Source organism: Syzygium oleosum, unplaced genomic scaffold, assembly GCF_021117445.2.
Source record: "Syzygium oleosum isolate NSW1041296 unplaced genomic scaffold, Sole_v2.1 Sole_v2.39, whole genome shotgun sequence".
In the NCBI taxonomy this organism is placed as follows: domain Eukaryota; kingdom Viridiplantae; phylum Streptophyta; class Magnoliopsida; order Myrtales; family Myrtaceae; genus Syzygium; species Syzygium oleosum.
In genome coordinates this window covers 1,299,986-1,309,433 of record NW_026607523.1, presented here as the reverse complement: position 1 = coordinate 1,309,433, position 9,448 = coordinate 1,299,986, and the positions used below count along the sequence as shown (strand labels likewise).

The 9,448-nt window shown below is 34.8% G+C and overlaps 1 non-coding gene across 1 annotated transcript; it reads left to right on the top strand.

Moving 5' to 3' along the window:
- The first annotated feature begins 5,756 nt into the window (after nucleotides 1-5,756).
- On the top strand, nucleotides 5,757-5,862 carry LOC115661566 (small nucleolar RNA R71). Its single transcript, XR_004003107.1, has one exon. It is a non-coding gene; the product is annotated as a small nucleolar RNA R71 (small nucleolar RNA).
- The last annotated feature ends 3,586 nt before the right edge of the window (nucleotides 5,863-9,448 follow it).

The window sequence follows — 9,448 nt, the reverse complement described above, 5'->3', positions numbered from 1 at the left end:
TACGGATCATCATTCTTCCTCTTTTTTTTTTCTTTTCTTTTTTTTTCTCTCGTTTTTTTTTCATTGCTTTATGGTGGAGTTCCTCCCTAAGTCCCTCCTAATATAACGTGAACATTCCCAACCCATTGAGTATCCAAAAGGCTCACTCAATTGAAAGTTGGATAGGGAACCATAAAAGCAATATTTTCTTTTTCTCTTTTTTTTTTAAGAAGATACACCCCAAACAACCATAGCAATCAAATTATTTCCATGCTCCACCCTTCCTCCCAAATTGCTATTATGCTCAAATAAACTTTTATCCTAAAAAAAATCAACATGTTCATGGGGCGTGGGACAATGATATAATTTGGCAAAAGGTAAGCTAAAAAGTACGTGGGTGCCAATAAAAGATTGGATAATAATGAAGGCTCAACGGGGTGACTATGGATAAATAAACAGGGTTGGCTTGAAAGGCTCAATCAATCCAAAAATTGCCTAAATCATTTTCTCAGTTAGATGTAGCCTAGGATTTCGCCTCAAGAGAAAATCAAACAAATTCTAAGATTTGGGTGAGATCTAAGAAAAGCACATACTTCACATGAATGTTCTCTAGATGTACACACTACTCAAAAATTAAGGACTTCTAGTGCTTAGTAAGTGGATCGACATCATCAGAATCAAAATTAACTCAAGTATCATTCGCAAGTTTGAACAAAATTTAAATTTTCCTAAAAATCGCAAAAATTCACAACAAGGAATGCAATAAAAAAAATTCAGATTTAGCAAAAAAATTTTGAGCAAAAATTTTGTCTCCCCCCCAAACTTGAATGAAGCATTGTCCTCAATGCAAAAAACAAAAGAAACAAAAGAAAAATAGGAACAAGAAAACTCCCCTTGCTGTAGGATGTGTCCGTGGATGGTCTTGATGACTAAACTCCAAAAAGGTGATCCGTCAAGAAAGAAAATTAACCTGGATAAAAATTATTAATCATGTTTTTTTTTTAAAAAAATGAACGTAAAAATTAATGAAGAAACATAATAAACATGCGTGGGTTGCCTCCCAAGAAGTGCTTGCTTTATAGTTTTTAGCCAAACTATCTCAGATGTCGCTATTTTGAAGGATAAAGTTCAATAGTGGTATTCTGCTTGTTGTAACCACCTTCGAAGTAGGACTTCAAACGTTGATCGTTCACCTTAAATGTGCCTTCGGTGTCATATGCAACTTCAACTGCTCCGTATGGAAATACCTGTGTGATTGTATAAGGACCAGACCATCGAGAACGTAACTTTCCTGGAAAAAGTTTAAGACGAGAGTTATAAAGTAAAACTTTTTGGCTAATTTTGAACTCTCTTCTGAATATGTGTTTATCATGCCATCTTTTGGTACGCTCCTTGTACATCTTAGCATTTTCATAGGCCTCATTGTGAAATTCCTCCAATTCATTTAGTTGCAACAATCTTCTTTCACCTGCAGACTGCATGTCAAAATTCAGAAACTTCAATGCCCAATATGCTTTGTGCTCTAATTTCACCAGTAGATGACAAGCCTTCCCAAACACTAGCCTAAAAGGAGACATCCCAATTAGGGTTTTGAATGCTGTCCTATAGGCCCAAAGTGCATCATCAAGTTTTATTGACCAATCTTTCCTAGAGGCATTTACTGTTTTTTCTAAAATTCTCTTGATTTCCCTATTTGAAACCTCTACTTGACCATTAGTTTGAGGATGATAAGGGGTTGCAACCTTATGTGTGACTCCATACTTATTCAAAAGTGCTTCAAACTATTTGTTGCAAAAGTGTATCCCCCTATCACTTATGATTGACCTACGAGTGCCAAATCGCGTAAAAATATTTTTCTTCAAGAATTTGACAACAGCCTTAGCATCATTTTTTGGTAATGCTACAGCTTCTACCCACTTAGACACATACTCCACAGCCACTAAAATGTATAAATTACCATAAGAAGATGTAAAGGTTCCCATGAAATCAATACCCCAAACATCAAATAATTCACACACAATAATATTGTTTAAAGGCATCTTATTTTTTCTAGAAATATTTCCAGTTCTCTGACACCGATCACATGAAGCTACAAAGGAATAAGAATCTTTAAAAAGTGTGGGCCAATAAAATCCAGATTGTAAAACCTTAGCTACAGTTTTGGTGGCACCAAAATGACCACCTGCCTCTCTATCATGATAATGATGCAGAATATTTGCCTTTTCTTCGTCTGGAACACATCTCCTTATGACTTGGTCTGCACATACCTTAAAAAGAAAAAGGTTCTTCCCAAAATTAATTTTTAACACTAGAAAAGAATTTTTTCTTCTATTGATATGACAATTCAGGAGGAAGAATATTACTTACCAAATAATTCACAAAATCAGCGTACCAAGGAATTTTTGTGGATTTGATAAAAAAAAATTTCTCATCAGGGAACTCTTCCATAATTGGACTTACCTCTTCCTTTAAATTCGAAATTCTTGACAAGTGATCTGCAACTAGATTTTCAGTCCCCTTCTTATCTTTGATTTCCAAATCAAATTCTTGCAGTAATAGAATCCACCTGATTAAACGTGGTTTTATTCTTTCTTTTCAAGCAGATACTTAAAAGCAGAGTGGTCAGAATAAACTATAACTTTTGAGCCAATTAAATAAGAACGAAATTTATCAAAAGCAAAAACTACTGCCAAAAGTTCCTTTTCTGTTGTTGAATAATTCAATTGTGCACCTGACAAGGTTCGACTGGCATAGTAAATGGTTTGAAAAATTCCATTCTTCCTCTGTCCCAAAATAGCTCCCACTGTAGAATCGCTAGCATCACACATTAGCTCAAAAGGTAAATCCCATTATGGTGCTGCCATAATTGGTGCTGATGTTAACTTCTCCTTTAAAGTGTTAAAAGCCTACACGCATTCATCAATAAAATTAAATAGTGCATCTTTTACCAAAAGATTAGATAGGAGTCTAGCAATTTTTGAAAAATCTTTTATAAACCGCCTATAGAATCCTGCATGCCCCAAAAATCCTCTGACAAGTTTCACAGATGTTGGTGGAGGCAATTTTGCAATAACCTCCACTTTGGCTCGATCGACTTCTATTCCATTTCTAGAAATCTTATGCTCGAGCACTATTCCTTCCTGTACCATAAAATGACACTTCTCCCAATTTAAAACAAAATTAGTCTCCTCACATCTTTGTAAGACCAAAGCCAAATTATTTAAACAAGAGTCAAATGATGAGTCAAAAACGCAAAAATCATCCATAAAAATCTCAATATATTTTTCAACCATATAAAAAAAATAGCCATCATGCATCTCTGAAAAGTAGCTGGTGCATTACAAAGACCAAAGGGCATTCTTCTAAAAGCAAAAGTACCATAGAGACAAGTGAAAGTAGTTTTTTCTTGATCTTATGGTGCAATAGAAATCTGATTATACCCTGAATATCCATCAAGAAAGCAATAAAACTCATGTCCTGCAAGTCTTTCCAACATCTGATTAATAAATGGTAAAGGAAAATGATCTTTTCTAGTGGCGTCATTCAATTTTCTGTAATCCATGCACACACGCCATCCAGTAACTGTCTTAGTAGGAATCAATTCATTATTGTCATTTTTCTGAACAGTCATACCGCCTTTCTTTGGCACTACTTGCACAGGATTTACCCAAGAACTATCGGAAATAGGATAGATGATCCCTGCATCAAGTAACTTAATTACCTCAGCTTTCACCACTTCTTGCGTTTTCGGGTTCAAACGCCTCTGAGGTTGGATAGTGGGTTTATGTTGTTCCTCCATCAAAATTTTGTGCATGCAAATTGAAGGACTAATTCCCTTGATGTCAGCTATTTTCCATCCAATTGCACCTTTATGTTCTCTCAACACTCTGAGCGGTTTCTCCTCTATCAAATCTGTCAAAGAAGAAAATATAATTACTAGTAAAGAAGAAATTCCATCTAAATAAGCATATTTCAAATGAGAAGGTAAGGGTTTGAGTTCAAGAATAGAAGGCTCTTCGATTGATGGCTTAAGCTTCGTTGTGTGTTGTCCCGACTCCTCAAATTTTGTTGCCTTATGCCTTGAATATGTTGGATTTGCCTCCATAAAATTTGCGTACTCCATTATCTCCTCATTCTCAATTTCTCTGTCTTTTGGTTGAACCAAACATGCTCCAAGTGGATCTTTAAAAATATTTTCTTGAAAAACATTGTTCACCAACTTGTCAACTGTCTCAACTCTAAAACAAGAATTATCATCATAGGGATATTTCATTACTTTAAAAACATTGAAAGAAACAAGATCATCTTGAACTCTAAGAATCAACTTCCCCTGTTGTACATCAATAAGAGCTCTTCCTGTTGCTAGAAAAGGACGACCTAAGATAAGTGGTACCTCTAAATCTTCCTCCATGTCAAGAACTATGAAATCTGCAGGAAAAATAAACTTGTCAACTTTTACCAATACATCTTCCATAATACCTCTCGGATATTTAATTGATCGATCAGCCAGTTGAAGCAACACTGTGGTTGCTTTTACTTCACCCAATCCTAATTTCCTGAAAACAGAGAAAGGCATCAAATTAATACTTGCGCCTAAATCACACAATGCCTTTTCAAAGTAAGAATCTCTAATAGTGCAAGGAATTGTAAAACTCCTTGGATCTTTTAACTTCGGAGGTAATTTATTTTGTAGGATGGCCAAACATTCCTCATTCAACTTCACAGTTTCGTAATCCTCTAGCTTTCTTTTGTTTGCCAAAATCTCCTTCAAAAATTTTGTATAGCTAGGCATTTGTGCTAAAGCATCTGCAAAAGGAATATTAATGTGCAATTTTTTTAAAAACATTAAGAAATTTAGAAAATTGTTTATCTATTTTGTGCCGCTGGAGTCGCTGAGGGAATGGAACTGGCGGCACGTATGGCTTGGGATTATCTGGAAAAAGTTTGCTCTTGCCTATCTCCTTTGGTTGTTTCTTGATCACTTTTTCTTTGTCTCTGGAAATCTCTTGTTTGGTATCTTCTTCACCCACTTGTTTACCACTTCTCAGGGTTATAGCTTTTACATTTTCAATTGGATTTTTCTCTGTATTGCTAGGCAAAGAACCTTGTTGTCTCCCAGACATCATGTTTTCTAACTGCCCCACTTGCATCTCCAAATTTCTGATTGAAGCCTCTTGGTTATGAAATCTCACATCTGTGCTCTTGATGAAGTCCTGAGTAGTGTTGGCAAGTTTTGTGACTATATCTTCTAGACTGGACTTTGTCTCTTCTGATTGTTTGAATTCCGGTGGCAGTCTCGTCACATTTTGATTATTCCATGAAAAATTTGGATGATTGCGCCATCTTGAATTGTACGTGTTGGAGTAGGGATTATTCTGTGATCTGTTAAAATTCCCAACAAAGTTAGCATTTTCATTAGATTGAGCAAAAGTGTTACCTACTTGACATTCTGTCCTAACATGTCCTCCACCACAAAAATCGCATGTCATATTCTGAATTTTCATGCCAGAAACACTCATATTATCTATCTTTTTGTTGAGTGCTTCAATTTGCGTAGCAATTGCTGTGAAAGCATCCACCTCATGAACTCCGCTAGCTTTTCGCACTGGTATCCTGTCAGTAGGCCACTGATAACTATTGGATACCATCTCCTCTAATAAGTTGTAGGCTTCTTCTGGTGTTTTATTATTGAGAGTTCCCCCTGCAGCTGCATCAATCATAGAACGGAGATTTGTACTACACCCATTATAAAAGTTTATACCTGCATCTATACGGGTAATCCATGATGTGAGCATCTCCTAAGAAACTCCTTGAATCTTTTCTATGCTTCATACAATGATTCATTATCCATCTGCATAAAATTAGTAATATCGTTATGCATTTTTGCAGATTTTGCAGGTGGAAAGAACTTACCAAGAAATTTTTGGGCCATATCATTCCATGTGGTGATCGATCCTACAGTAAGAGAAGAGAGCCAACCTTTAGCTTTGTCTCTAAGAGAGAATGGAAATAATCTCAATCTAATAGCATCATCTGAAACTCCATTATATTTAATTGTGTCACAGATTTCAAGAAAAGCATCGATGTGAGCGTTTGGATCATCGCTTGGTAGCCCACTAAATTGCACTGATTGTTGAAGCATCTGAATCAGTGATGGCTTGATCTCAAAGTTGTTTGCTTGAATTGCAGGTCTCCTGATACTTGATGTGGTGCTCTCAACTGTTGGTGCAGCATAATCTTTCAAGAGTCTACATTGATTTCTACCATCATTAACTCCCTCCATCTTTTTAATGTGATTTCTCTGTTCTCTCAGTCGCCTTTTAAATATGCGTTCGATTTCTAGATCAAACTCAGTAAGTTTTCCTTGTTGGCTACGTGTCATGCACCAATGTATACCCTGAAAAAAAGAAGAAGATAAAAGCTAGATTAAACTTAGAATTATCCGGTATCAATATTAATTGGTATTAAATAAACAATCCCCGGCAACGGCATCAAAAACTTGTTCGTAAAATTCTGCACGTGTCAACGAACGTGTTGAACAAGTAATACAATGATAAGAAGAGTATCGTCCCACAGAGATTGATGATAATAAACCAATTAAATATTAAAAATAGACTAATTCTAAAATGTATCTAACGGATCAAAATATAATTGAGAACAAATAAAAATTGATAATTTTTAAAAACGAAATTTTATAAACTAAAGGCAGATAATCAATCAGGTAAAATATGTTAGAGCATTCGATTTCACCATAACCACTATATATGAATTTCGGATCATTATGCATACAAGAACAATATCAAACATGCGATAGCGGAATTTCCTAGTCTATTTACTATCCTATCTCTAGGTATAGCAAATCTACTCAGTTTATCAATTCACTATATTTCTATGTGAATTTAAATAAACATAAGCGCATTAAAATATGTGAATATTCCCGGTTTACAATGAATCTTTTGGACTACCTTATCACCGAAAGCTACACAAATAACATGGTATATTTCTATTCACATTTAATTCATGTTTATATATTATAAGAAGCAATTGCATATTATTACTTCTCAGTCTCAAACATGCACATCAGATCATTCAAGTGGTGGCCAATCACCTAAACGTATTAAGCACAATAATATATAACTCACATGAATGAAATTACTTGCAAATCATAAAAAGCATGAAATTCATATCATCATGGTTAGGCTACATCGTAGCTCTAACAAACAAAATTATAACATAATAGAAGAAGAAACGAAAATAGAAATTAAACCAAACATCTTGAATCAAAGAACAAGAATTCCGTCACCACTTTTGTCTTCTCTTCAAAATACTTGAAAAACTCTCAGAACATTAAAAACAAAAACGATCTAAAAGAAAAAACTCTATGTTCCCCCAAGTTATCCTATTTACATGATAACATCTAAGACTCCTCTCACAAGGCAATTGTTTCTTTTTCGCATAAAATTAGGGAATAAATCGCAGAATTCCCAATGTGATATCCACATTCTAACTCTTCTCTGAGTCGCATATACCTTTCCTTCTTTTTGCCATATTTTCCTTATTTTCTCCATATCTATATATTCTGCATAAACAAGGAAAAATTAAGTAAATAAAAGGAAATCCAAATATATTCTAACAAATATTGCATTATTTATTGCCTAGAGTAGAAAAAATAACTCTATTTTTATAGAGTTATCACTTACGAACGTAGCTCCTCTTTTGAGGTAGTAATAGTAACTTATCAACAATGTAAGTGATTTACAATCCAACTTACGATCATCTATGTAATAGTAACTTATTAGTCATTATGTTTTTTAATAATAGATTTACCACTCGAAGCTAAATCTTAATGTCTTAAATAGTAGGTTTCTACTAAAATTAATAGCTTAGGAACATAGCTCCGCTTTTAAAGTACTAATAGTACCTTATCGCTACAGTAAGTAATTTACAATCCGACTTATGATTGATGTAATAGCAACTGTTAAGTGTTTTTTTTTTTTGGCAAAAGGACACTATAAGTGCCATAACTTGTGTATGGAGATCACTTTGGTGCCATAACTTTTTTTCGGATCACTTTGGTGTCAAGTCGGAGGAAAAATGATCACTTAAGTGTCATAAGTTTTTTTTGGATCACTTCAGTTCTAAAATTTTTGAAAAACGATCACTTAAGTGCTAAAATTTTTTAAAAACGATCATTCAAGTGCTAAAATTTTTTAAAAACGATCACTTAAGTGCCAATCTCCGGCGAGCCACGTCAGCTTCAGAAATTAATAAAAAAAATGCCACGTCAGATTTCCGGCGAAAAATTGTGTACGGCACCGGAGTTGGCACTTAAGTGATCGTTTTTCAAAAATTTTACTACTTAAGTGATCGTTTTTCAAAAAATTTAGCACTAAAGTGATCCCAAAAAAAGTTATGGCACCAAAGTGAGCGCCGTACACAAGTTATGACACTTGTAGTGTTCTTTTGCCGTTTTTTTTTTCATATACCACTCAAAATGAATGTTAGCGGCTTCATAAGTAAGCTACCACTTAGATTAATGGTTTACCAATATAGACCTGCCTAGGGTAATACTAAGAAGTTACTACCAGAGTAAGTAATTTACGATCCGACTTACAACTACCAAACAGGTGGGTCGAGTCAAGTCGAAAAATGGTCCGATCCAAATTAATCAATTTAATTAGTTTTGACCCATGTCCATGTACAAATTTAGTGACTCGTGCTCGATCCAACCTATACCTGGCTTGATCATATTGCTAGAATATTTTTATATTTAACCAAATTTAGAAAAACTCATTTCCAAAATGAGTTGATAGCATGGAGCAAGCGAGCACGAGATCGAATGAGGGCGAGAGAGAGTGAAGAGAGAGTCATAGTTGTGGGTTGGGTCTAAATAAGTTGTGAACCCATTTAACACCCATATTATTTTGGGTTTTACCATTCTAAACCTATTCATGACTCATTTACTAAATATAACTAACTCACTAACAACTCAGCCCTTCAAATATAAGTTAAGAAATGGATCTATGACCCATTTTGACATATCTCCATCCATTCATTCAACTAAATGATGAAATAATCAATTTTTTGTTAATGAGTTTACTAATATTCAGGGGAAACTACAAAATCATCCTCACACTATTACCCGAATTCAGTTTTGGTTCATGTGTTATATTCCGTCCAAATGTGGACAGCATGTGTTGAGTCAGCACCGACAAATCGACTCATGGACCCCACGTATACAAGCTTTTAAAAAAATTACACTCTTGATCCTCGTACTTTTAAGAATTTGTAACACCTCAAATAGATAGGGGTCGCCTGCTAGTAATACCTCAATCCCTTGGATCTTCCCAAATCCTAGGTTCTGGTAAACTACAAAATCTAGATATGATCATAAACATAAATAATCATATTTGAGTCACTATCCTTAGGTCGATTGGACACCTAAGGGTCCGGATAGTGATGGGAAAGT